This window comes from Adiantum capillus-veneris, chromosome 26 (assembly GCF_014529385.1).
Source record: "Adiantum capillus-veneris isolate H3 chromosome 26, ASM1452938v2, whole genome shotgun sequence".
Lineage (NCBI taxonomy): Eukaryota > Viridiplantae > Streptophyta > Polypodiopsida > Polypodiales > Pteridaceae > Adiantum > Adiantum capillus-veneris.
The window spans coordinates 89974384-90002378 of record NC_140956.1 but is presented as its reverse complement, the minus strand read 5'-3'; the positions used below and the strand labels follow the sequence as shown (position 1 = coordinate 90002378).

Here is a 27995-nt window from a genome sequence, read left to right as displayed (position 1 = left end):
CGAAGCGTTTGACACACTCCCACGGGAGAGGCTCTTTCGACGGCTTCAGAGTTTGGGGATACCCTCAGAGATGATATGGGCCATCTATGCTCTCTATGAGAGAGTGATTGGGAGAGTTCGTTGCCCAGGAGGTTTGTCAGTGTTAATGTCACATGCACATCTAACCCTTTGTGCATGTGGACAAGCTATCTCAGGTCTAGGGTTCAAGTTAGCCTAGGAAGTGTTCTGGCACCCTTGTCAGCCTGTGAGCAAGCCGTAGATGTCTAAGCACTTAGAGTGGTTGCATACCCCCTGATTGCACAACCATTAGTACCCAGCATGATCATTTTCTAGTCAGTGGACCTGATTTGGGGCAAGTACCTAATTATGGGGACAATTATTAATTAATTAATCATTTATGGGGTCGTGGAGCTGTTGGTATGACTCCTCCACCCAATTTGATGCACCTATATAAGGAGGGCCTTGGGCGCTAGTAGAAGGCAGAAGAGCACATCCGAGCATCCTCTAGATAGGCGTGACTGCAAAGAGTGTTTGGCCCAAGCCCAAGTAGACCGAACCGTACGTAAAGCAATCTCCTCAGTCCAGGAGTCCTCATGAATGTGTACATAGCATGGCGAGCACTGCGTATCAGCAAAGAAGTGAACCACAAGGTGCCTACATCCTGCTGCATCTAAAGGGGTCACCGCAAACTTGGCCAATGGCCAAAGAGTAAGAAGCATGTATGTAACTCCTAGGTCTCCCATGTGGTGAGAGAACTCTAGGGCCTGTGTATGCAGCCACTCTAACACTGAGTCGAGAGTCCACTCAGTCTGGTCCCTGCCGCAAAGGGGAAAAGAGAAGCCAACCGCCGAGTCCAAGGCCTCTATCCCCCTAGCTGCAAGGAACAAAACATGAACCCTGAAGCAGGCTGCCTCAAGGTCTGATGAGTCGTCACCGAGAAAGCGTGTAAAGTCGTAGGCAAAGAACCAAATATCGAAGCTCGTTAGACCACGAGGGACTGCTGCAAAGGGAGACGTCTGTACCTGTAGAGGGGGTCGCAAGAAAGGCTGTCCTTCTCTCGCCAAGCGACTCGTGGCAAAAGGCGCTGCCAAGAGATCTCCTAGCAACCGGAGATGGCCTTGGCCCCTGGGTCAACTGAGGAACTGGAGCAGGAGGGGGGGGTGGGGGAGAAGAGGGACGGGGGGGGCCGGAAAGGTAGTGGGGCGAGGGGGAGAGGCGGCGGGAGCAGGAGGCGGGGAACTCGGGGTGAGGAGGGACTGTCGAGGGTGAAGCTAAGGTGGTGTTGGAGTAGGGACCTCGTCCTGCACAAGAGGACCGAATCGGTTGCCCGTGGGAACCCACTACTGCTGGGCAGGCGCCTGAGGACCACTCTGAGTGCCAGGTTGTCGCACTGTCATCGACCACGAACCTGCTGTCATCCCTCCTCCGCTTGAGCCCCATGCTTGGAGGGTGGCTCTGCCTGTGAGCTCTGTGTCTCTGCCTGTGGTGGCTGTTGGCCAGCCCTTGCAGGCTGGGACTGAGTCTGTGGTGTAGGTCGGGGCCTCCTCCATGGACAGGCCTTCGCAAGATGGCCCATCTGTCGACAAATGAAGCACTGGTTCGGGAGGCCCGAATACTCCACGCTCTGTCTAAACCAACCCCCCACTCACCCGAGGAAGGAGCATGACCTTCGGGAGAGTGCGAGTGTCCCTAACCAGAACGCGAACTGAGGGAATGCCGGCCCCCTTGGCAGCTACTGAGACTGCCGTGCGAGGTGTCTCCAGGACAGTCCCAATCGTTGAGCCTATCCTAAACAAAAGTGGTAGGTACTCCCTCCGCAAACCAGGAAAGCAGACGGAGATGTAAATGTCTGCCTCCTCTACCAAAACATCTGAAGTAGGGTCAAAACCATGTCTCCACTGTCGAAAGTGGGCTCGAACTGCTCGGATGGTCAAGGGGCTCATGGCGACGACCTTGGACGCCATCTCAGAGGTCTCAAACTCGATCTGATAGTAGCCTCGTCCGAGGATCTGAATGTCCAAGATCTTGCCCACCCCTCCAAGAAGGCGGGCCTGGAGAAGGTCACGCAACTCTCCTCTGCTAGGTCTGGTGCCGAGAATCTTGCAGGTGACAGAAGTCGCCTGCAAGGGCTCTACCTCTGCGGCTAGGCTTGCTTGCTCTGAGATTTCATGGCCCAAAATAGCAGTTCCCTAATTTTTAGGAGATGCTTCCGTTGGGCTCCCACTCGTCTTCTGACCATCTATCTCCATAGGGACCGCATCCAAAAATACAATGTGTCCGAACTATCGAGTACTTTCTTTTGGTAACCCCACCTTGACTTTGTGCCTTTATTGAGTTCACTTCCAAGTATCCACCAACTCGCTAAGTGTGACGGGGGGGGAACCTACATGATCTTGAGAGAGCCTAGACATCCTCTTACTATACGAATTCCAGTGCAGACCAACTTCCCGTCTATGGGTGAAACTACCGTTCACATTGGCCATACAATGTCCGACCATTTGCAACTTCAAAAAGAGGGTCTCAAAAATAAAACAAAAATCATTGGAAAGAAACCAACAACTAAGGTTAGCAGTTGCCACGTCCTCGCGACATACCCCCCTCTTGAAATCGCAAACGTCCTCAATCGCATACCATAAATACATGCCACTGATGATCTTGTGTTGTTAGCACTCTTTTATCATCGCATGTATCCGCAAGAAAGGTCGTAACAGATACAAATGACTTAATGAGACCTTCATACTTTTGTCATTCCCATCTATTACATTGAATTCTTAAGTACATTTGATGTGCTAGCTCTACCATTAGCCCTCCTTCCTTTACACAGTTGGGTTGGGGCACAAGTAGGTTGTAACCCAAAGGCTTCAAGGTAAAGCTCCAATACATTTGGTGACTGACAGTTCATGCTCTTCCATCCACTTTGCATCCATAGGCGGATAGTTCTTGATCTTAACCAAGTAGTGTCTTGCAACTTGTCCTTTAACTTTTCTGTCCTTATGTGCCAAAACTTGCTCAGGTACCAGGATCTCATCAAGTTCCTCAACTTCTAGCTGATCCTCATCTGACATATCTTCTGGCACATCACCCACGAAGGGTCTTAGAAGACTCATGTGAAATGCATTATGAATCTTCCACGCATTAGGCAATTTCAGCCTATAAGCCACATCGCTGATCTTGTCAAGGACTTAAAAAGGCCCATAGTAACGCATATTGAGCTTAAGAAACAGTCGTTCCTTGCCCTTCATCTTCTTTAACCTTGCCTTCTCGAACCTTAACAGAACCCAATCACCAGGTGATAACAACAATTCACGACGGTGACAATCGGCAGCCTTTTTCTGCTTTGCCTAGATCTTCTCCAAGGCAACTTTAATTTTCTTATACATTTCATCCATGTTTTCAACATATCGATCTGCCTCCAAGATCTTGTCCTTTGTATGCAAAATGGGAGGAACTTTTTTGCTGCCTTCAACAATCTCAAAAGGTGCCTTGCCAGTCGACAAATGCACCGTATTATTGTACGCATACTCAAGCATAGGCAAATACTGTTCCCACTTGCCCTTATTATCTGACACATAGCATTTTGGCAGATCTAAGACAGTAGAATTAGCTTCTTCTGACTGTCCATCAGTTTGTAGATGAAACGAAGATGAGAACTTGAGCGTAGTGCCTATGTTCTCAAACAATCCTCTCCAGAACAAATTGGTCATGTGAGGATCACAATCACTAATAATCAATTATGGCATACCATGGTACTTAAACATATTATACATGAATAATAGATTTTATCTTCTTCCTAACAGGGATAAAAATGGGCCTGCTTGCTGAACCTGCAGATAATGGTCCATATAACCATCATTCCCTATTGGCATTCTTGGAAGATAAAAGATAAAGTCCATAGCAATGCTTTCCCATGGCTTATCCGGAATCGGCAGTGGTTGTAGCAACCCTGGTGCCTTTTGCTTGTCAAACTTGACCTTTTGGCAAATCACGCATGCGTGCACAAAGGCATCCACATCTCTCCTCAAGGTAGGCCAATAGAAGAATGTCTCTACCGCTTAACTGTCGCATCAATACAACGATGCCCTGCATACGGTGGGACATGACTCTCTTCCATGACCTTACGTCGCATGGCCTAGTGACACAAAGTTTGCCATGCATCATCATAAAATCATCTCTAAGGAGGTAGTGCTCATGATGTTGCCCCTCACTTCTTCTTCTGTTACTTGTTCTTTTTAGGCCCCTCAACCGGGATCTGCAAGTTGGCTCCATTCTTCAGGGCTTTGACACGTCAGTAGTTTGTGACAATTGGAGCCCTACACTCTTCACCTTCACACGAACAACTGCTAGAGAGTGGGCCCTAGGCACGTATTTAAAGGCCCTTGGCCTTGGAAAAGCACTACATGAAAAGCATCTTGTCTAAAAGCACTTGAACTCCAAAAGCTGGCAACAGCTAAAAACGTGGAAATCCGTACACATGCCACGTCAGCATACTGCAACGCAACTCGCGGAAGTCTGCACAGGCTGCCACGTGGCACTGTTAGTGCAAATCGCGGGCGTCCATACAACTACCACGTCACCGTCTTTTACGCATGATTTGTGTGCATGCATGCACGCTGGTCATGCTTTATTTATGGCCCCCTAGGCACTAGCCCCATGGGACGGGGTTTCATAAGTTGGTAGGAACTTCCTGTAAAAATTATCCCACACGGCAAGGACCTATAAGTTGGTAAAACTTCTTCTTCATTAGGGTTTAGACACCTACACTGGGATCTGCAAGTCAGCTAGGGCTGGGTCTGAGAAACCCCAACCCGCCAGGTCTTCAATGGCTTGACACATTAACATTTGTGCCATCCCCCCTTCTTGAAAGAAGAGTAATCATCCGCGATTACCGTATATCTACAAAACAACTCAAGTTAGCTCAAAAATTTCGAAGGGTCATTTCAAGAGACATTCCGAGGGACAATCGGCTTTCTCATTCCATATCAGAGCTCTTGATATTCTAGCGCGGCAAAATTAGCCATCACACCCAAACCACCCTGATCTGTAACAAGTGTCTTGATACACTAATAATTACATACCCATGCAATCTCACCCAAATAGGAATAGTCAGTGGTTGGCACATCACAATGCAACACAAATGCTCACGTACGCATGGTACAAGACATAGAAATAGACAGTCACCGATGAACACTCCCCCCGCAAATAACCATCCCGATCCAGGCCATGGGCTGTTCAATGACTTGCAAATAACCCACGCCATGAGATATAGAGGCCTTTTACAACCAAATGCTTCCCACCGCACCCTGTGTCGCTTGGGTTTGCTGAGAGTAACCACTGCTCAGACTTCTTAAAACTCCCCCCTTAAATAACCACAAGGGTCCGGACCATAAGTAAAAGCAACACTTTTCAAACATTCAATACTCGCCCCGCAAATAACCACAAGGGTTGAGGCCATGAGTATGTGCAAGCATTCTCATAACATCAATTCTTTTCAGTACTCCTCCCGAGAGTAAATCATCAATCATTGACACCAATACTAGAACCAGAGTCAGACAATTCAAATCGGTACCAAGACAAATTCAAAATAGATAGCATGCATTTCAAACAAATTCCAAACAGGATCTTCAAACAATTTATCAAACAAAATTCAGACTGCTAAATCAAAGCATTCTCGACATCAGTCGAGACCGGAAAGATGTCTAGCTTTCCATCTTGAAAGCTGCACCAAAAATTAGGGTTAGGTTTCTTCCACAAGTTTGTAGACGACTGCAGCATGGTCCATAAGCTCTTCAATGGTCGAAGGTGGCTTGGACAGACAATGTTCCTCTGGCGGTGATGGTAGCCCCAAGATATAGTAATCACACTCGGCCTCCAAGGTTATCATCTCGAGAAGAGACATCCATTGAGAGATGTTCAAAAATTTCAAGTTGTAATCTGCTAGGGTTTTTGTGGCAAGCATTTCAGATTACCCCACTCTACCAGAAGCTTAATTTTTCAAAATTGTCGAAATCAAATCCTTCTCGCATCAATGCGTAGGGTTCGCCAAGACAAACTCCTTGTCACAAAGTGATGATATGGCATGACCAACTAGAAGAGAAATGGCCGAGGGGACAAGAGAAACTGAACCGATCAACCTAAAGAACTTATGGAGCACCGACCGAGGGGCCCAAAACTCTAAAATCCCAAAGCTTGAACTCAGAGGATAATTCCCATAAAATGCACTGACATACTGACATGGCATTCATACGGATGATGACGTGGCACAACAATACGAAACTTCCACGTCTTGCACTAATGGGGCCACGTGGCAGGCTGTACGGATTTTCGTAAATTATGCTGGCTGCTTTTGGAGACCCTAGCGCTAGCTTTAGAGAGCAGATGCTTTTGGGAAGAAGTGCTTTTGAACCAATTGCTTTCAACCCTTGTAAGTTTAAAACAGCCCTTGGGTCTCTCACTCCGCAAAGCATCTAGACGCAGAGTCTAAGAGCAGAGGACCCTCGGGAGTTGTACTTTACTTTGAGCAATAATAAAGTTAGGATGTGAGCCTGATGTCCACTCACTACGTGTGTCTAGGTGTGAGTTTGGTTGTGCAGGATGGATTCGGGGAGGGACTAGCACAGGACTCCTCCTCAGAAGGTGTACTCAGAGGATGAATTCAAGGAAGCAACAGAATGGCGAGTCAATAGACTCATGAAGACCAAGAAGTCGCCAAGGAGGTAGAGTAGAGCAACTGACTATCCAGGCTACTTGGGTCGGAGATCTCCTTTTGAAAATGCCAAGAAGACAAAGAAACGAGGGAGATTCAAGGATGGTTCTAGTTCGTCCTCGTCTTCTTCTAACAGTTCTTCAATCTCCGAGTGCAGTGACGAGAGGGAAGAAAGAGCAAAAAGAGGAAAAGGATTCAGAGAGACAGCACAGGCAAGGAAAAGGCAAAGAAGAGTCGATCCCATAGAAGATCTCGGAAGTATTTTGATGGTTCAGACAAGGATTCTTCTTCCTCTAACAGTTCAGATTCTGATGAGCCAATGTTTACAAAGAGAAAGCACTTTTACATAGCCAACCGGTATGATTTTCTCGAGGACAGGAAGAAGAAACCCAAGCATTTTAAGGAGGGCAGACAAGCAATAAAGTCTGATACTTTTTCTGGTTTTAAGGATACCCACAAGGCCCTCGCTTTTGTTCAATAGTTTGACATTGCGTTCTCCGAAGGAACACCATTCAGAGCATTCCAAAGTCTGGAGGGTAGCACCTTATATAACATTTAATGCACTAGTAACTTGTGTGTAGCGGAAAATGATAACATAGTGAGTATTTCATTAAGAACAAGTTCCTAATGATTATAGAGAGAGTACTTCGTTGGAGAAAACAACATAACAATTACACCTAGCTAGTTTGGCATAGACAATACTTGAAAAGAGAGAGAGATAAAACAATTGACAACAGTTGAGGACCGGATTTACATGGAGCCGGTCCCCCCTCCAAAAAGGCTTTGTATTATAGCTTCTCCCATCAAGGAAGACTTTTGTACAATACAATCTTTGTGCTCCTTGACAAAACTTGTTGGTGCAATGAAGATGGAAGCTTCATGCACCAAATTATGCTTAAAAAACACACCTAGTGGGCCTAGCCTCAGTCCCAAGACCTCACACACCTTCAAAGATGGTGAGAGCTAGCAGGGAATGAGGAAAGATTGAGAGGAAGAAGATGTATCTTACGAGAAAGAAGTATTCTCCTCACATAATCACTCTTATAGCATAGCTTAGCTTAGTAATTAGCATGGTAGAGGAGATGAGCATCCCATTGAAGCCTGGCTCTTGGTTGGATTTGCATTCCATAGCCAAGAGTTGTTGGTGTAGGCCTCTACTTCTCAATGCTTGGAGAAGGAGATGGAGTTCTTGCTCAACACATCAGTTGTGTGTGTGTAGCAAATTAGTTAGCCTAAAAATGCTACCTCTCTCTCTCTCTTCCTGGTCGACCCCTCTTCCCATTTGCTCTTGCTGGCCTCCCATTGGCTCCTGCAAAGCTTAGCCAATAGCAATTAAGAAGCATAGTTGATTGATAGTCTTGTAACAAGTGTCCCCCCTTCCCCTTTTGTGAGAGCTTTAGGTAATTAAAATAATTTATTTAAACTCTCATTGGACCTTTTAGTCTTCTGGCCAATAGGAATCAAGCAAGCCATTGGGCAGCTGGATGCTCATTGGACCCCTTGGTAGATTGTCCAATAGTCTTCTAGGGGACTTAATTTCTATTGGTTCTTTTATCAAGCATTTTTAAATTGATTAGACTAATTTTACTATAGCCTAATTCTTATTGGTCCATCTCTATGGCCATCCAATAGGATTTGAGGGGAGATTGGGGGCATCCGGGCTAGGAGCCTGCCATGTGTCCATTATTTCCTTTGTGTAAAGGGAGAGCTTGGGAGGGTGTGTGTCTGTTTCTCTCTCTTCCCCTACCTTTAGGGCTCGCCCTATAACAGAATTGGACACTTCAAGTCAAAGATTCTACCACGACACCACAAGAATTCACTTCAAAATAATTCACAGTTCACAATTGGTTCGACACTGGCCCGCCGGTGGAGTTTCGTGCCTAGAGATATTGGCTCCAAAGACTGGCACCCCTTTCGGTATTTCTTTTTGTATTAATCTGCAACTCAAAGTACAAGTGAGTGGGAGGCTCTCACTCTCAGACTCTGCGTCCAGATTCTCTGAGAAGTGGGAGTCCTGCCCACACTTATAAAGAGATTACAAGTGTTAGGTGCAGCGGAATGAATGTTGTATTTTCTCAAGATTAGTGATCTTTATTGCTCAAGGTTCCTTTTAGTTCTTAGGGAAAGAGAGAGATTTCCGTCTTATGGAGAGTGTTGTGGTCACGAACGAAGTGAGTGGATATTGTGCGTGCAAGTGAATGAGATTGAGAGAAGGAGAGAGAAGAGATACGACACCGAGAGGTTGTAAAACCCTCCTCCGAAGGCCCCACTCTCGTCGGCGAGAGTGGTCTACTTTGATTGCACAAAGGTGTACAATGCGTATGCAATGGACTGATGCAATGGGACTATGCCGATGACGACGACGGTGATGACGACGACGACTTGATGGTTGAAATCTGGGATCTTCTAATCGCTGAATTTCATGGCTGTTTCGGTGGCTGAAAATGACTGTTTAATGCTGTCCTTATGGCTGAAAATGAACGGCTTTGTCGGGGTTCATGCTGAAGATGAAAACGCTGAAGATCTGCACTTTCTAGCTGCGTTTTTAGGTCATTATCGTAGGCTGAAAACTGATGATCTTTACGGGGCTGAATCTGCTACTTCTTGTGGTCTGAATCTGCTACTTTTTCTATTGCTGAAATCCAAAACGCTAGAGACTGAGGTTGACCAAAAACGCTAGCTGATCTTGCATTTCCAAAAACACTCGGCATGTGAAAAACGCCAGGCATGCGATGGTCTTTCCGGCGACGATCTGATGTAAAAACGCCAAGAGCTTGGCTTTCCAGCGATGAATGTTGTTGAAAGCGCTAGGGATAGGAATCTGCTGCTTGGAGAAAACGCCAAGGCTTGGGATCTTGCTCGGAGGGAATCCACCAAGGTTCTGTTGAGCAAGGTGCTCCTGCTGCCTCTTCTGCCAGAAAGTGCTAACTTGGGTTTGCTTATATATTAACTTAGCAAAATTGCCCTACCTACTTTTGTTGGAAAGTCACTTAAAAATAATAAGTGAAAATAACCAAAAATAGGAAAATAGGCTAAATGCACTGGAAAATTCTCCTAATTGATGCTAATGGATTCTGATGGGGATTCCGATGATCATGCTGTGTGCAACCGGAGGATATGCATCTATGCTAAGTGACTGGGCATGCACGGTCTACGAATAGACTCACAAAAGTGCCAGATCACTGCTAATCTAGACTTGACTGAACTGACTGAACCCTGCTGTGGTGTAGCTTGTCCACGGACACATAGAGTTGGGATGTGCACGTGACATCCCCTCCTTTTCAAAGTGAGGTACTGGTACCAAACTGTATGGCGTCGAGGGAGATTGCCAACAGCATCCGGAATCCTGGAAGGGACTCTTCGCCGGCCCACTCTGATGTGTGGGTAGTGCGGTACTTGAACTACATAAATGTCTGCAACGCTTGCTTCTTTGGGCCGCGCCGAAAGCGACTCAAAGTCTTCTACGGCTCCTTTGATGCTTCAACTTCGTCTAGAGTCCTGCTGCTTCCGTCTTCAAGAATCTCCATGGTTGAAAATTCCTGAAACCATCTCCAACACAAAACCATGAACATACCTATTCCATGTAAAGTGAAGGAAAAAAATATTGTCTTTGCTAAAGACTGTGCATGCAATGTAGATGAACAAATAGACGGAGTGACAACCTGTTCATCAAACACATGCAAACAATGAGGTCGAATCTTTTCTGTTTGATCGAAATCAATCAACTGTGGCAAATCACAATGGAAATGCCCATGTTTGGTGCATGTGCTCTTTCTACAACTGTGTCATGTCAAGGAAGAGACATAGAATGTGACTTCTTGACATACAAACTTGTCAACTTTTCATGAAGAATCCGCATACATTGGTGCTCATCCATGAGAGAGACGTGCTCAACATACAATATGTCATGCCTAGGAAAAGGGATCACATAACGATGCTGACTAAAATACAAGAAACCTTCACGAATGAAACACTCGAACAATGCGTGCGTATCAATCATGCGAACACATAATACTTCCTGTGATGGTTCTTTGGACCAAGGCTCGAGAGCCAAGATCGGTTCTTCCGGATCTATCGAATCTTCGTGTGGGGGATCTGTGGACCTTGACTCGAAAGCCAAGATCAATTCTTGGTGATTGATCGAATCTAAAACGAGGTTAGCTTCGCTAGGAAAAGCATCCACTAACACATCATCATTGTGAACAATCACATCATCTTCATGCAAATCATCATGCTCGTGAGAAATCACATCTTGATCATGCAAATCATCATGCTTGTCATTGGCATCCAAATCATCATGCTTATCATTGTTATCATCATGCTTATCTTTGTCATTCAAAACATCATCATGCTTCACACAATCATGCAAATCCTGTATATCATGCTTTGGAGAAGAAGAGACTGAGAGAGTGTCCTTTTTCCGATTCTGTTGCATCTGTGCCTGAGATTGAGAAAAGAGTCGCAAGAACTCTTGCATTTGTGCTTTGTTCTCGTGATAAAATTATGCTTCTATGGCTGATCTTCTTTCTTGGTACTTACGCTCGATGGCTGCCATATCTTCTTCGTAGGCTTTTCTTTCTGCTTCTCTTTCTTGGTCCAACTCCTCCATAGGAATTAGTGCAATCTTTGTCGTAGATGGGGAAGGGTCGGAAAAACCTCCCGGTGGGGAAAATTCTTCTTCGCCTCTCTCATGCTCATCACCTCCAAGCGAAGTATCCATTCCGCTTAGAGTGATGACCATTCTACAATCCTGGGTTCTTGTGGGTTCGTGTGGGTTCTTGTGTTCTTAAGTCCACGAGGGACATGGGTTCTTGAGGGTCTTGGGTTCTGAAGTTCACGAGGAACTTGGGTTCTTGGGTTCTTAGGTACTGAAGTTCACGAGGAACTTGGGTTCTTGGGTTCTTGAGGATCTTGAGGTTCTTGAGGATTTCTTTCGCTTGCAAATCGCGTTGGAGAAGGATCTTCTCTTCACCCGAGTTCTACCCTTTTCTGCGGGCGCACCCCTTCGCGGCCTTGCGCTCACACCAAGGTTGCTTCTTCCCACCTCATGTCGATTGGCCGGCCACTAAGTGCATAGTCCGCTCTCAATGAGTGAAAAGAGACACAAGGAGAGGCTGGACAAGCCCTTCTTTCTTGGGATTCCTGTCACTCTTCAACAAAACACGATTAGGAATCGCCACGCCCAAGTAAACTTGCGTTCGTGCGATCACAACAAGCAAAAAAAATTCTTGTGGTTCTTTCCTTGAGTAATGCAGAACACTTCCAAAGCTCTGATACCAATGTTAGGTGCAGCGGAATGAATGTTGTATTTTCTCAAGATTAGTGATCTTTATTGCTCAAGGTTCCTTTTAGTTCTTAGGGAAAGAGAGAGCTTTCCGTCTTATGGAGAGTGTTGTGGTCACGAACAAAGTGAGTGGATATTGTGCGTGCAAGTGAATGAGATTGAGAGAAGGAGAGAGAAGAGATACGACACCGAGAGGTTGTAAAACCCTCCTCCGAAGGCCCCACTCTCGTCGACGAGAGTGGTCTACTTTGATTGCACAAAGGTGTACAATGCGTATGCAATGGACTGATGCAATGGGACTATGCCGATGACGACGACGGTGATGACGACGACGACTTGATGGTTGAAATCTGGGATCTTCTAATCGCTGAATTTCATGGCTGTTTCGGTGGCTGAAAATGACTGTTTAATGCTGTCCTTATGGCTGAAAATGAACGGCTTTGTCGGGGTTCATGCTGAAGATGAAAACGCTGAAGATCTGCACTTTCTAGCTGCGTTTTTAGGTCATTATCGTAGGCTGAAAACTGATGATCTTTACGGGGCTGAATCTGCTACTTTTTCTATTGCTGAAATCCAAAACGCTAGAGACTGAGGTTGACCAAAAACGCTAGCTGATCTTGCATTTCCAAAAACGCTGGGCATGTGAAAAACGCCAGGCATGCAATGGTCTTTCCGGCGACGATCTGATGTAAAAACGCCAAGGGCTTGGCTTTCCAGCGATGAATGTTGTTGAAAGCGCTAGGGATAGGAATCTGCTGCTTGGAGAAAACGCCAAGGCTTGGGATCTTGCTCGGAGGGAATCCACCAAGGTTCTATTGAGCAAGGTGCTCCTGCTGCCTCTTCTGCCAGAAAGTGCTAACTTGGGTTTGCTTATATATTAACTTAGCAAAATTGCCCTACCTACTTTTGTTGGAAAGTCACTTAAAAATAATAAGTGAAAATAACCAAAAATAGGAAAATAGGCTAAATGCACTCGAAAATTCCCCTAATTGATGCTAATGGATTCTGATGGGAATTCCGATGATCATGTTGTGTGCAACTGGAGGATATTCATCTATGCTAAGTGACTGGGCATGCACGGTCTACGAATAGACTCACAAAAGTGCCAGATCACTGCTAATCTAGACTTGACTGAACTGACTGAACCCTGCTGTGGTGTAGCTTGTCCACGGACACATAGGGTTGGGATGTGTCACGTGACAACAAGGGATGCCAAAAGTAGAGCCCCAAAAGCTGTCCCAAAAGCCCTATTAAAATAGGCTTAAAAATAAAGCAAAGCTCTCTCTCTCTCTCTCTCTCTCTCTCTCTCTCTCTCTCTCTCTCTCTCTCTCTCTCTCTTCTAATGCCTTGCGTAAAATAGCGTAAAATAAAGCAAGTCAATTTGTGTAGAAAACAGTCAACGTTTGCGTAGCCCAAAAGCAGCCCAAAAGCTGCCAGCAATTTTCGTACGCAATTCTGCCATGTCAGCTGTACGAATTTCCATGATCTGCACCGCAAAACGCGGGCCTGTCCGTACGCTCCCTGCCACGTCAGCATTTCAGCGGGGGTCATTTTCTGGGACTGTCCATGCCAATCGGGGAGGGTGTGTGTACCGGGCAGCCATGTGTGTACAACGCAGCCTCGTCACCAGTTTGTGCCATACCCCCCTCTTGAAAGTAATGTAATCGCCCTCTTATGTCTACAAAACAGACAGAAGCCATAAACTGTCGTAGCAGACACTGATTGTTAGTACCGACGCATTAGGAACACACAGCTAGCACATGTACCAATTGACAGTCACATCACACGACATCACAAGACATCACATGACAAATCACATTGAGCATTCTTTGGGATCTCAGAACATGATTTATCGGCAATGCAATTAGCAATCGCATCTAGATCCACTCAGGACCTTGTAGATACACGATTGACTAATCCCTATTGCAACCATGTCTATCGAGATCATTTTGACCAAAATGCTACAGTCGTTTCGTCTATCAGTTCCTGCACTTAAACAAGTCAAGAACAAATTAGTATCATATTATCGGGAATTCCAGTTCATAAAGCATTACAGCCGAATACTGTCAGCTCTCAATATCCCTGAAGCTCAAAGAGACATCGGTGACTCTAGTATCAAAAATCGAGGCATTTGTTGACAAAGGAGCGGAGTAACTCCCCTCTTGTGCATACCCGCTGCACCAAATATCCGGCCAAGCTGAATTCGGGGTTAAATTTGGAATAGACTATGCTAAACCAAAAGCTTCAAGGTAAAGATTCACAATCTAAGGAGTATCTGCTAATTCCCTCCTCCATCCACTTCGCATCCAATGTAAGATAGTTCTTGAATTTAACCAAGAACCGCCTTATCATTTTACCCTTAATATTTCTGTCTTGATGTGCCAATATCTGTTCGAGAACAAGGATCTCCTCGTTTTCTTCCACTTCGGGTTGCTCATCAAGCTCCCCATCTTGGGGCACATCGCCTTTAAAAGGCTTCAGGAGACTCACATGAAAAGCATTGTGAATCCTCCAAGTGTCGGGCAGCTTCAGTCGAAAGAAGACATCATTTATCTTTTCGGAAATCTGAAAAGGTCCGTAGTATCGCAAACTAAGCTTTGGAAAAAGCCTCTCCTTTCCCTTTTTCTTTCTCAGGTGTGCCTTCTCAAAACGTAAGAGAACCCAATCATTCTCCTTCAATTTCAAATCGCAATGATGGCGATCTGTTGCCTTTTTCTGTCTTTCCTGAGATTTTTGCAAAGCCTCGCGGACCTTGGCAAAAGCCATGTCCAAGTCACATGTGTACTCATCGGCTTCAAAAATCTTACCTTTCGTGCTTAGGAAGGGTGGAACCTTCGTAGCACCTTCAATAATCTCAAATGGCGCCTTCTCCGTCGAAAGAGTGTATGGTGTTGTTGTAGGCAAATTCCACCAAAGGTAAATACTTTTCCCATTGAGTCTTTTGATCCAAGATGTAATACTTCAATAAATCTAAAACCACTGAATTCGCAATCTCAGATTTCCCGTCAATCTGCGGGTGGAAAGATAACGAGAATTGCAACCGCGTGCCAATGTTCTCCCAAATAGCCTTCCAAAACAAACTCGTGAATCTGGGTCCTTGTCGGAGACAATCGTCTCGAGCATGCCTTGTAATCTGAAGATCTGGGCCACAAATAGTCTCGCTAAGTGATCCAGCTTGACTATTTTCTTCACTGGAATGAAATGAGCTTGCTTGCTAAATCTGTCAATAACAGTCCAGATACCATCCTGACCACTCTGTGTTCTCGGGAGATCAAAAATGAAATCCATTGCAATACTTTCCCAGGGGCGGGTGGGTATGGGAAAAAGCTGTAACAATCCCTGTGCTTTATGCCTGTCAAACTTAACCTTCTAGCATACCAAGCAACTGCGCACAAACTCGTCCACATCCTTCTTGAGTCTCGGCCAAAAGAAGTATCTCTCTACCCCTTTCAAGGTGGTAACAATGCCGCGGTGACTCGTAAAAGGTGGACGGTGGCATTCGGTCATAACCTTTTCCCTCAACGACTGCGTAACGCACAACATGATTTTCCTCATCAAGTAGCCATCGCGAATGGAATATCTTGCTACTATCTCCCCATTCCGTTGTCATGAGTTTTTTGGAGCAAGGGATTGCGCATATGTTCATACCCATGCATGGTGCATCGAATAAAGGATGCCCATTTTCCAGAGCCAGGTGGTTACGTGGGACCCACATGTGTACAGGTAGGATAGGGTGTACATAGTGCATCGATTTTCACTATTACCAATACCAGTGTGTTTTTTCTACAATAATGAGGAGTTTCTAGCGCGTAAAACTTCTCGAGGAAGCTATTCGCGGGCCGACGACATGAGGTAAGCATGTGCGTCAGATGGCATCGAGTGGCGTCAGGAGGTCGAACGGGGTCAATACTTGCACGCGGAGAAGTATGGACACGACGTGGGTGTTTTCTTGTGATACTTATGCAGAAAGGTCATCATGAGGACCAATTTTTGGGGCCACTTCATGTGGTGGCGGGATGCATTATTGAAAAGAAATGAGTGCCAGGTGTGCGGATGATGCAAAAAGGTGACAACTATGCACTGCGAGGTCAGTTTTTGACATGTTCAGGGTCCGTTTGAGGTCATCTAAAAGGCCAAGGGTGCCCAACTAAAAAAGCTAAGTGTGGGAACTGAAAAAACAAAGAGAAGACCAGAAAAAACATGGAGAGAAGAGGAGGAACAGCCGCAGGTGTGTTTTTGAGGTTTTTGGAGCCTGTTTGGCCGTAAACTGTTCATCCGAGGTCGGATTTGAGCACTTTGACATTGTAGACTGGGGTTTTGGGCCGTTCCGGACGCGATGGCGCTGTCCATTTTGCCAAATTTCTCACTCTTTTTCTGCTGTTTTTGTTGTGTATATTTCTCTCATGAGCGAAGCTTCTACTCCAATTTGTGATTGTATCTGGTATATTTTACCCATTTTGTGTGAGCTATTTGCCCCTTGGTGTTGGCCCAAGCTCATTTGTATCTAAACATCAGAAATTCTCCTCTTTTGAGATGAGTTTTTTTGGGTGTGTGTGTCTCTGTGTGGAGTGGGCAAGGGGATAGTCTCTCTCCTCTCACTCCATGGCTGTGTTTCCTGTCTCGGCCAGGAGGGTTGTGTAAGCCGAGTGGTGCCCCATAGTGTGTGTATCTTTCCAAGAGTGTGTGTCGGGTCGTTATAGAGGCGTTCTGTGTGTTTCCATCCTGCTCACATTCTTTTGGCGCCCCCACTGAGGATCTTCTTCGAGTACCTTCTGCTTCGAGCTTTAAGCTTTGGGATTCGGGATTACAGGTTGCAGGTTGTAGATTACAAGTTACAGGTTACAGGTTACAGGGACAGGTGATTCACACAGGTACAGGTAGTTGGAGTACAGTGATATACTAGCATTGGTGTCACTTGCAGTTGTTGTGTGTAGGCATCACTTGGCGCCTGTTTGAGCGCATTGTCTGTTGGATTGTACGTTACTTGTGGAAACTGCCATTGCACGCATTTGTGGAGCCATACTTGGTTTTATTTGGCAGTCCCAGCCATTTCTGAGACTTGGTCTAGAAGATAGTCATTTCTGAGACTTGACTATATGCGATTTGCATTAGCCTTCGTGTGAGGGTCGATAGCGTGAGGTTTTATTGAGCTGGGGGATTCTCAAATGTGGAGATCCTTTCGGTGATACAGGTAGCTGGAGCACCCTTTTCGTGACTTCGCCATAGGCTATGTACTAGTGATTCCTATATGATGCTCGGGTTCTATTGTTGACAGTTTATGCATACATATACAGTTTATATTTTGGGTTCTTACTGCTATACTTATGGGGAAACTCTGTCAAAATTTTTCCAAGTTATGATGGCTGGTTTCTTGGTCTTTTGAGCCATTTATGCTGTTATGCTACTGAAATTTTGGCAAAATCAGAGGTTAAGTCAGGTGTGCCTTCTTGGGAGCTTCATGGTTGGCTTTAATGGATGATCAAAATGGCCCTCAATTCACTCCTTTTCATTTAACTCAGAGAATCCAGATAAATGTTCATGTGTCCAGGAAGATTTCTTTCCAGCAGCGCATAGTCTTTATGTTCGGGCCAAGAAGATTAAGAGAGATCCTGGAATGTCCTTTGCCTGTTGTAATTCCGATGATCAACTATGAAAACTCATTTGATGTACATGTGTTTGTCCTTAATCTAAAGTTGAGCTCCATTGAAGTTTCTGGGAATTGAGTCAGTCAAAAGTTTTGGGTTCTTGCACGTGTGTTCGAAGAGGTTCTCAAAGCATTAAGCTTGGGTAGCCATGGCTTTCTCTTATCCGGAATTTCATGGAAGAAGTGGTGAAGATGCGGAAGACTTTCTGGAGCAAGTCGAGGTGGCATGCATAAGCAACAATATGTGTGATGAGGAGAAGATTTTGAGGCTATTTGGATTGCTTTTGAAAGATGAAGCCTGTGTTTGGTTCATGGATTTGGAAGCTAAAGAAGTGGTGGCTTCTTCTTATGGTTTGAGTCTTGACAAGTTTATAGAAGCTTTTTTAGAGCGTTTCTAGGTTTTTGAAGATGCAAATGCAGTATGGAATGAGCTCAATGCTCTTAAGCAAGGTTCTTGTCAAGGTGTTGATGCCTATGTACAAGGTTTTACAAATTTATGGACTCGTTGGTGTGTTGCTCTTAAGGATGAGACCCCCCTTTGTTCATTGAAGAAAAGTTCTTTTGTTGATGGTTTGTCACCTTGGTTGCGGTTCGAGGTTGAGTTGAAGACGAGTTGAAGACGCCCGAGTATTTTGAAGATGCGGTATGCATTGCAAAGCACAAGGAATGGAAGTTTAAGCGTCTTGAGGAACATGGTATCAATACAGGTATGCATGTGCAAGCTGGATTTGACATGGAAGATGAAGTTAAGCCTAAGCAGGTGAAAAGTAGCCTATCCTATGATGTTTCTCGTTTCTTCCCAAGGTCTATTGTGAAGCGTAAAGAGGTCTTGCAGGTTGACAGGTTTATGGAAGAGCCTAAAGAGGTGAGTAATGCTTTGGATACAGGATTGAAAAGTCTTGAAGAGGATGCATTGGCTACTTGTGTACCTTGTGATTCTGGGTGTGAGTGTGAGGTTGAGGTTGTTGATGATGAGCACGTAATTTTGGATACTAGTTTCTTGGAAATTAGGGAAGAGGGTAAGGTTGAGAGCCATTTTGTGGATTTGTTGATGTGGAGCCTGTTTTGAAGCCATATTTTGATGTATGTGCAATGATTGAACCGATTTGTGAGCATGATTGTGGTTTAGAGCAAGGATCTGTATTCTTGGAGACTGATGAACCCATGCTAGAAGCTATGGATAGTGGTGCTAGCCATGATTATGATGTGGATAAAGTTATGTGTGATGATGAGTATGCTTATGATGATGAGAAGGGGTTTGGCATATATGAGTCCAATCTCAGCTATGTGGATGCCTATGCTAGGGATATGTGTGTTGCGGGGATACTTTTGTGCTTTGGATATCAACAACTTTACCTTCACACAATGCTTTTAGCTACTTGGGTGCATGATTTGCAGGTTGTTGCTATGGCTGGTGAAGCCAAGATGCCACGTGATGAGTCACTTGAATTGTCTCTATCGGTTGGGTTGAATGTGGCATGCAATATTTATGCTTTTGGAACTCCAGACAAGGCGGATGTGTTAGTTGGATATGCCTATGGTTCATTTTGGTTAATTGTTGACAAATGTAGGTGTGGTGTTATGATGCTTCTTGTGAATCAGGCGATATGCCTTTGGCCTTTTGATCCAGGTGGAATGAGCATCTACTAGTGCTGCTACTGAGCATGAATGCTCTAGCAGGCTAGGGGGTGGGCAAATTATGTCAGGAGTTTTTTGGAGCAAGGGATTGCGCATATGTTCATACCCATGCATGGTGCATCGAATAAAGGATGCCCATTTTCCAGAGCCAGGTGGTTACGTGGGGCCCACATGTGTACAGGTAGGACAGGGTATACATAGTGCAGCGATTTTCACTATTACCAGTACCAGTGTGTTTTTTCTACAATAATGAGGAGTTTCTAGCGCATAAAACTTCTCGAGGAAGCTATCCGCGGGCCGACGACATGAGGAAAGCAGGTGCGTCAGATGACATAGAGTGGCGTCAGGAGGTCGAACGGGGTCAATACTTTCACGCGGAGAAGTATGGACACGACGTGGATGTTTTCTTGTGATACTTATGCAGAAAGGTCATCATGAGGACCAATTTTTGGGGCCACTTCACGTGGTGGCGGGATGCATTATTGAAAAGAAATGAGTGCCAGGTGTGCGGATGATGCAAAAAGGTGACAACTATGCACTGTGAGGTCAGTTTTTGGCCTGTTCGGGGTCCGTTTGAGGTCATCTAAAAGGCCAAGGGTGCCCAACTAAAAAAGCTAAGTGTGGGAATTGAAAAAACAGAGAGAAGACCAGAAAAAACGTGGAGAGAAGAGGAGGAACAGCCGCAGGTGTGTTTTTGAGGTTTTTGGAGCTTGTTTTGGTCGTAAACTGCTAATCCGAGGTCGGCTCGGATTTGAGCACTTTGACATTGTAGACTGGGGTTTTGGCCGTTCCAGACGTGATGGCGCTGTCTATTTTGCCAAATTTCTCACTCTTTTTCTGTTGTTTTGGCTGTGTATGTTTCTCCTATGAGCGAAGCTTCTACTCCAATTTGTGATTGTATCTGGTATATTTTACCCATTTTGTGTGAGCTATTTGCCCCTTGGTGTTGGCCCAAGCTCATTTGTATCTAAACATCAGAAATTCTCCTCTTTTGAGCTGAGTTTTTTGGGTGTGTGTGTGTGTGTGTCTCCGTGTGGAGTGGGCAAGGGGATAGTCTCTCTCCTCTCACTCCATGGGTGTGTTTCCTGTCTCGGCCAGGAGGGTTGTGTTAGCCGAGTGGTGCCCCATAGTGTGTGTGTGTATCTTTCCAAGAGTGTGTGTCCATCCCGCTCACACCGTATCCGAGTGAAAATATCTGCAAAATCTGTATCTGTGGCATACTGATCGACCATATCCTCGAAGCTCCTATGATGTATCACGGAAATAACCAGAACCAACGGGTCCGAGACAAAGCATCTGCCACCAAATTCTTCTGTCTGTGCACACACACAATCTGGAAGTGAACTGTGACAAGATCTTCGCCCACCGCATCTGCTTTTCCAATAGCTGCTTCTGTGACAAGAAGTAGCGTAAACTCTGATGGTCTTTGAAGATAGTAAAATCCGCTCCGAGTAGGTAATGCCCCCACTGAGTAAGAGCATGGATAACCGCCAAAAGCTCTTTCTCATAAATCTGTGCTATCAATTCCGGCCTTGAGAACAGTCAGCTCTCGTAGGCAATGACATGGCCTTCTTGCATTAAGACCGCACCCAGACTACGACCACAAGCATCACAATATACTTCGAATGACTTCTGCAAGTCCGGCAAAGTCAAAACTGGTCCTACAATCAATTTCTTTTTCAATGTCTAAACGACAGTCACCTCTGTGGGTCCCCACAAGAAAGGGACTCCTTTCTGTGTCAAGATATGCAAAGGGGAAGCACCCTCTGCAAACTTTCTAATGAGCCGCCTGTAGTACGAACACAAGCCCAAGAAGCTTCTAACTTCATGGACATTCTTGAAATCGGGCCAATCACGGATAGTCTCTATCTTGGCCGGGTCCATCTGCACTCTTGCTGCTGAGACTGTGTGTCCCAAAAAGTGTATTTCTGGTAGGAAAAATTCACTTTTCTTCGCATTAATCACCAACTTGTGATCTTGTAATGCTTGAAAGACCTGAAGTAGATATTCTATTATCTTCTATATGTTCTGCCTCATCCTTGGAGAAAACAATGATGTTGTCAAAGAAAGTGTCAACAAATAGTCTATACTCTCGAAAAATCATGTCCATCATCCGGTTAAATGTCGCAGGAGCATTGGTTATGCCAAAAGGCGTCACCAAAAACTCAAATAACCCAAAAGTCGTCTGAAAAGCTGTCTTATAGACGTTTTCCGACGTGATTTGGATCTGATGATATCCACTTTTCAAGTCGATCCTGCTAAAGCACGAGGATCCCTGTAGTCGATCAAGTATATCATCGATCCTAGGAATCGGAAATATGTTCTTGATGGTGATTTTGTTGAGAGCTCTATAATCAATGCACATTCTCCAAGATCCGTCTTTCTTCAAAACCAACAACACTCGAGAGCAATACGGTGAAGTACTAGGGTGGACAAGACCCTTTTCCAAGAGGTTTTTCACTTGGTTCATAATTTCTTCGTTCTGGGCTCGGCTCACACGGTAAGGTGGCCGGTTCGGTGGGGTGCTTCCAGGTATCAGATCAATGGTATGATCGTCAGGACGAGCTGGTGGTAACTCACCTGGCAAGCCCTCTGAAAAGCAATCGGGATGAGTCTGGAGAAAATCTTGGCGTTCTTTAATAAGTTCATACATATTTGTCCTATTCTCATCATTCATCTCTCTCAAAAAGATCGAGTGAACAAACAGACTGGATTTCATTAATTTTGAAATGGCCGAAGCCGATACAATAGGGACAAACTTCCCCTTAAGTTTTACATAAGTACAATGGTTTTGCCCTTCTCTGCAGTCAAAGTCGCTTTTCTCGCCCGATAGTCGACCACGGCATTGTTCTTGTGGTACCAGGGAATTTCCAAGAGGACATCACATCCTTCCAAAGGCATTATGTAGAGAGCTCTCTCTCAAGGAGTGAGTTTGGGTCGTGCATCCTTTTCTTTCTTTTCTGGATTGCTCTTCCTCTTTCTACTTTCATTGTTCGAAGTTTGTTTTGTTCTTTGCGTTATGATTTCATCTGTGGGGTAGGTCAAACTGCTTGAATGAATGGAAAATCCCCGTTTCGCATGACTCATCAGTTCCTTAATGGAATCTGACTTTTGCTCTAAGCAGTGATCTCGGATTTCTGTAGAAAGTCCCAAGGTAAACCGCTAAATCTGTTCTTTGAACAAGATCTTCTTAAATGAAGAGGCGGGTAGATAAGAGTACCATCTCATCGTAAGCCGTTTTGGCAATATGGTTGGTGTATATGTGTTCATCTTTCTTGATGATATTCTCTTTTTTTCTGCATCGTGGGAACAACATGAAAAGGATGTAGCAAGGGTATTAAACCGTTTGGATGAGTGTCAATTGTACATTGCAGCTAAGAAATCTGAGTTTTTTTTCATTGAAGTTACTTATCTGGGTTGTATCATTTCTGCAAAAGGCGTCAAACTAGACCCCGCGAAGGTGGAACAGGTACGTAATTGGGATTTGCCCAAAACTGCATATGATGTGCGTTCTTTTCTTGGTTTATGTCAAGTATATAATTCGCACATAGAGAATTTTGCACGCATTGCCACACCCATGGCTGATGTTTTGAAAGGGGTAAAGACTCGCCGACAGCGCGTGGATTTCCCAAGGCATCCATTGAGGCTTTCGTAGCTCTCAAGGTTGCAGTGACAGAAGCGCCGTGTTTCATCCTTGCCTCTTGGGATGATCCCTTTGAGGTAGGGACGGATGCGAGCAATGTTGTAAAGTGTGAGCTTTGTCCTAAAGTGTGAGTCAAGGAGAGGAGAGTGGAATTATCCCACATGCTATGGAGCAAGGTTGTAGAGCTACTTTTAGCTCACTTCATGAATGAACAAACACAACACTATTTTGCACTACATGCTTGTCTGTGGTGAGCTTGTGCTAAGCTAAATCAATACTCAAGATTGTGTTTATGAGTCCAAGCTAATTCTATCTAGGAACCTAATTCACTTGAGTGATAATCTTGCTTACACACACTCACACATTAACACTATGTTTCTCTTTCATCCACCCTAGCTAGCACGATCCCATTCCTAACATTTGGTATCAGAGCCATGGTAGAACTCCCTCATTCTCTCCGTAAGGGATCTCATACCGTTGCTTGCTGAATTTGCATTCTGTTTTTCTTCTATTTTGTTTTCAATATGGTGTGCGTCTAGAGAGAGTTGAGTAGAGAGTAGAGAGTTGTTTTGTGGGTGCTACTGTGATTGTGTGCAGTGTAAGAGAGAGAAATGGGGATAGTGTAGAAAGATACAAGAGGAGAAAGATAGAGAGAGAGAGAGAGAGAGGAGCAATGGCTATCGGCTGTTGATGGGGTTAGGGAAAGGTAGCAACGGGGATTGAGGTCCATCTATGACAGAGCTTACCCAATCTCTAAAGGCAGCGGCATCACCAAAGCGAACTAGATTTCAGTAAATCGGCCACCTGAGTGTTGATGTGCTTGCTCCACAACCAGGCAACCTGTAGATTCCTCTAATCATGATTTGCCTCTGTAAACTATGGGTGCCCAACAATAATCAGCCTACTGCTTCGCCATCGTAGTCCCCCAACTCCTTTGAGCGCCCACCATAGCCTGCGGCATTAACTTGCTGGCTGCGCGTCCTTGCAAAGCACACAGTGCGCCACACCTGCGTCTTACTGGCAGCTACACAGAGCCCCTCGGCCCTCGGCTATCTCCACTCTCAGTCTCCCACCTACTACAGCCTAGAACGGTGCCAATTCTGCCGACAGCATCCTTTTGCTGCCTTGGTGCCAACAACCTGCAAGTCTCTACCAACCTGCCTGCTTGCGGTCCCTACTCTCAAGCCACGTGGCAACCTCGCTCCTGCACCCGCTGGTCCCTCCATCGATGATTACGAGCTGCACAGTGCACTACTCCGGGTCCTCCTCGGCATCGAGCAGACTCCCTCAGCACTGATTAGTGCTCGCATCCCGTGGTCGTCTCCTCAAACGCGTATGCCCTCCACCGGCAAGGAGCACCTGCCTGCTGTGCTTTTTCCCAGGCCACCTTCACCTCGAGGCTTGCTACCCTCGAACCTACTGCAATGCATAATATTCAATGTTCACCCTTTTGATGCACCATTAAACAGTTCTTTAACTGCTCGGCATAGCTCCCGTTCTCACCCAACATGCCGACCCAAAGAAGTCATTCAACTTTAACCTTGGAAAGCAACAAAATGCCTACTTAAGAAAAGGGAAGGGTGATTTAATTTTTGCCATGGCACAATCTCACACACAAAACTATATTAAAAATAAATAAACAAAAATTCCCAAAGCTTTCAGTTCCACTTATTAAGACTGAAATAAAAGTCATCAAGTCTTTTGAACCCACATTTCTTGTATCCACCACTTGCGACGGGGTTTAGACACTGCCTGCACAATGAATGTATGGTAAGACCGCCCATCACTATGAGCACACACACAAGCAAACAAAATGTAATATATGCATGCTCTACACCATTAGCTAAGAAGGGAGCAGCCTTGAATTTTGGACCAATGAAGATAAAAGAAAAGGAGACAATGATACGACAAATGAAGATGATGATGTGGGGAATGTTTCATCATCAAAGAAAATATTTGTGAAGAGTGACTTCATTTTTAAAGGTGAAGAGGTGCTTCGCAAATTAAGTGGCAAAGAAGGTCAAATAGCAAAGGACTGTTTATCATCGAAGCCTTGCAACAAATGCGGTAAGAAGGGACACTGTTATGTCCCGCTCACAGGAGAGGGGATCTAGCCCAGATGCCGTTGGGATGGGCGTCCAGTGTCTGGGCGGATGTAGTGTGAACCCGGACAGTGTGGCCGGCCATTATTATAAAAGGGAGGCCAAGGCCTCATTTACAGTTATCGACCCCACTGGCAGAGTGCCAGTGGTTAGAGCCCGCGAGGCTAGGAGTGTGCGAGGTCACCTCGAGGAGGTGAGGCCGGGTGGTGTGGGACGCTCGGTCTTACAGGTGCACGCATACGTCCTCGGACGCTGGCCCCAGCACGGGGGAGCTCCCGGATGGTGGCTATGGTCGGGTGGTTCGTTTGACGCGTATCTGTAGGCCGTCTGTGTGGCCGGGAGATCCTTTCTCCTCGTTCGTTTCATGGTATCAGAGCCAGCTTGGCTGCACGAGGGACTGTGTGCACACCTATGGAACGGTTTGGTTCGGAAAACCTTGCCTTTGCATAGTTTTTAGTGATTAAATTGCTGAAATTGTTTACTTTTCTTCTCGGAAGCATGTTTGCAGATAAATAATATAGTTCGACTGCTGATTTTTTATAAAAACCAGCAAATTGACATATGGGAGTGCTGGAAATTGAAAGATTTTCGATGAATTTACTGGTTTTCGACGAAAAGCACTGCATTTACCTTTAATTTCCTGTTTTGGATTAAATTTCAGCATACGATATACTTTTACATCTTTCTATAAATTCCTCTTCCTCTCTGTAAGCCTCTCTGTGCGAAGCACAAAGAGAGAGAGAGAGAGAGAGAGAGAGAGAGAGAGAGAGACTCTCACCAGCGTAAGAGAGAAAGAGAGAGAGAGAGAGAGAGACTCTCACCAGTGCAAGGAGCTTCTGCAGGAGGTAGCGTGAGGAGGGAGGGAGATCCAGCGTGGATCCAGCATGGCAAAAACAAAGAGAACGCTACCTTTGGTTTGCGTGTGCTGGCCACGCGAGGGCGCAAGGCATGTGTGTGCTATATTTTTTTTTCTGCCCAATCTCCACGCGTCAATCTCTGGCCAGCACTGCCTTCGAAAAAACTCCACGCTGATGTTTTTTTTTAACGCTGGCATTACAGAGTTAAAAAAACATAGGTTCTTAGGGTTTATTAAAATGGGCCTTTTAATTCAAGGTGGCCAGCCCCTTTCAAGCTTGAACGTTTTTTTTATAATAGTTTGAAACCTGAGTTTTATTAAAACGCACTTACAGAGACTTTACAGTTTGCAGAGAAACTCATTTTTGGGCCTCTCTACTTCTTTCTGTTGCTCCTCTCTCTCACCTGCTCGCGCTCCCATGCTCCCGCCATCACCCGCTCGCCTTCACGTGCTCATGCCGACGCGTGAAGCTCTTCGCAACTTCAACTTTTCGCGACCGAAAAGTGCAGAAAAGGCTCAGTTTTGCGTGAATTTTTCAGTTTTACACGCACTTCGCCATGGATTCCTCCAGCTCGGATGTGCAGCGTGACGACGCGCCAGGTAACATTCACATTCCATTTACGCATGCTCTCTACACATGGATTACGAGCACTTTCCAGAGCTTCGACCAACGTGTTACCGCTTTGGGAAACGTGAATGTTCAGACAAACCTTCACTTGGCCTCTCTCGAAGGGGTCGTACAAGGGCTTAGTTCCCGCCTTTCTACTCTCGAAAATATGGCTCAGTCGACGACTGCGCGTATTTCCGAGGGCGAAACCCATCTCCAGCATCTACGGACGCAGATTACTGCTTTTGGGCGTTCGCAGGGTGGTCCGACTGCCACAATTCCGTATAAGACTACAAATTTCTCAGGTGAAGAGAAGGAGTGTACGGAATTGGCTGTAAGTAAATGGCTGCACCAGTGGACCACATACTTTGATCTCCATGGGGAGCATGATGAACGGAGGATTCAGACGATTCCTCTTTATCTACGCAGTAAGGCGCTTACCTGGTGGCGTGACATGACAGAAAAGCCTACGACGTGGGCTGATTTTTGAGTGAAATTCAAGAAGGATTTCGCAAAAATGGACCCTTTGAAAGCGTATGCCAAACTGAAGAGTCTTTTGATGAAAACTCTGACTTTTGATAAATATACTACAGCTTTCAAAAAGGCGCTCACCTTCTGCAAGGTGGATTCCACACACGCCGTGCACATGTGCATATGTACTTGCTAGGGTTACATGAAGATTACCGTTGGGCCTTAATCAAAGACAAAGCCCCGACTGATGTCGAGGATGCAATGGCAATGGCCAGGACGTTCAATTTGATAAATGGAGCGAATTATGAGAAGAAAAGAACTGCAGACCATCAATCCGGTGAGGGTGCTTCGAGGAAGCGACCCCGATTCCAGCGTAAATCCAAATCACCGCCGAGATCTTCTCAGGAAAAGAAGAAAGCCAGAAACGCTTCAGTTGCTGATGCACTGAAGAAGGGGGCTTGCTTCGGATGTGGCCAGACGGGTCACCAAATCAAGGATTGCCCTAAGAAGAAGAAGATGCAGAAACCGCAAGGCCGTCCTTTGGTTCAGATTCACGAGATCTCAGGTAACTCTGATGTTGTTCAAGTTGAAATCCATCATTTAGCGCCCAGTTCATGCACTAATTGTACTTTTAGCACCAAAGTGTTTGGTAAGCACGATCTTCTCCATTTCCCCGGGAAGATCAATGGTCACGACGTGACCGTACTCCTTGATAATGGAAGCTCACACAATTTTGTGGATGCAAAATTGGTGCAGAAACTGAACCTGCGGACGCAAGACAGTGACCATGAGTATCGCGTGAAGATGGCTCGTGGCGTCGATACAAATGTATGGAATCGGATGGTTCCAGACTTATCGCTCGAGCTGGCTGATTACAAAGAGAACCTGGACTTCCACATCATGCGCCTGGATAGAGCAGATGTTATTTTAGGAATTCCATGGTTTTATGATAAACAAGACTCATTGTATATAGACTATGTACATCACTCTCTTGTTTTTGTTAAGCAGAACATGCCTCATGTATCTGTGTCGCTATGTAATCAGAAG

General features: G+C 45.4%; 1 pseudogene across 1 annotated transcript in view; it reads right to left on the bottom strand.

Moving 5' to 3' along the window:
• The window catches only part of LOC147423803 (pentatricopeptide repeat-containing protein At4g08210-like), a 31302-nt pseudogene extending 5257 nt beyond the window's left edge, over positions 1-26045 (bottom strand). Inside the window, exon 1 of the transcript XR_015186641.1 lies at positions 25836-26045. The product of XR_015186641.1 is annotated as a pentatricopeptide repeat-containing protein At4g08210-like (transcript). The remainder of the gene's footprint in view (positions 1-25835) is intronic.
• Between the last annotated feature and the right edge of the window lie 1950 nt (positions 26046-27995).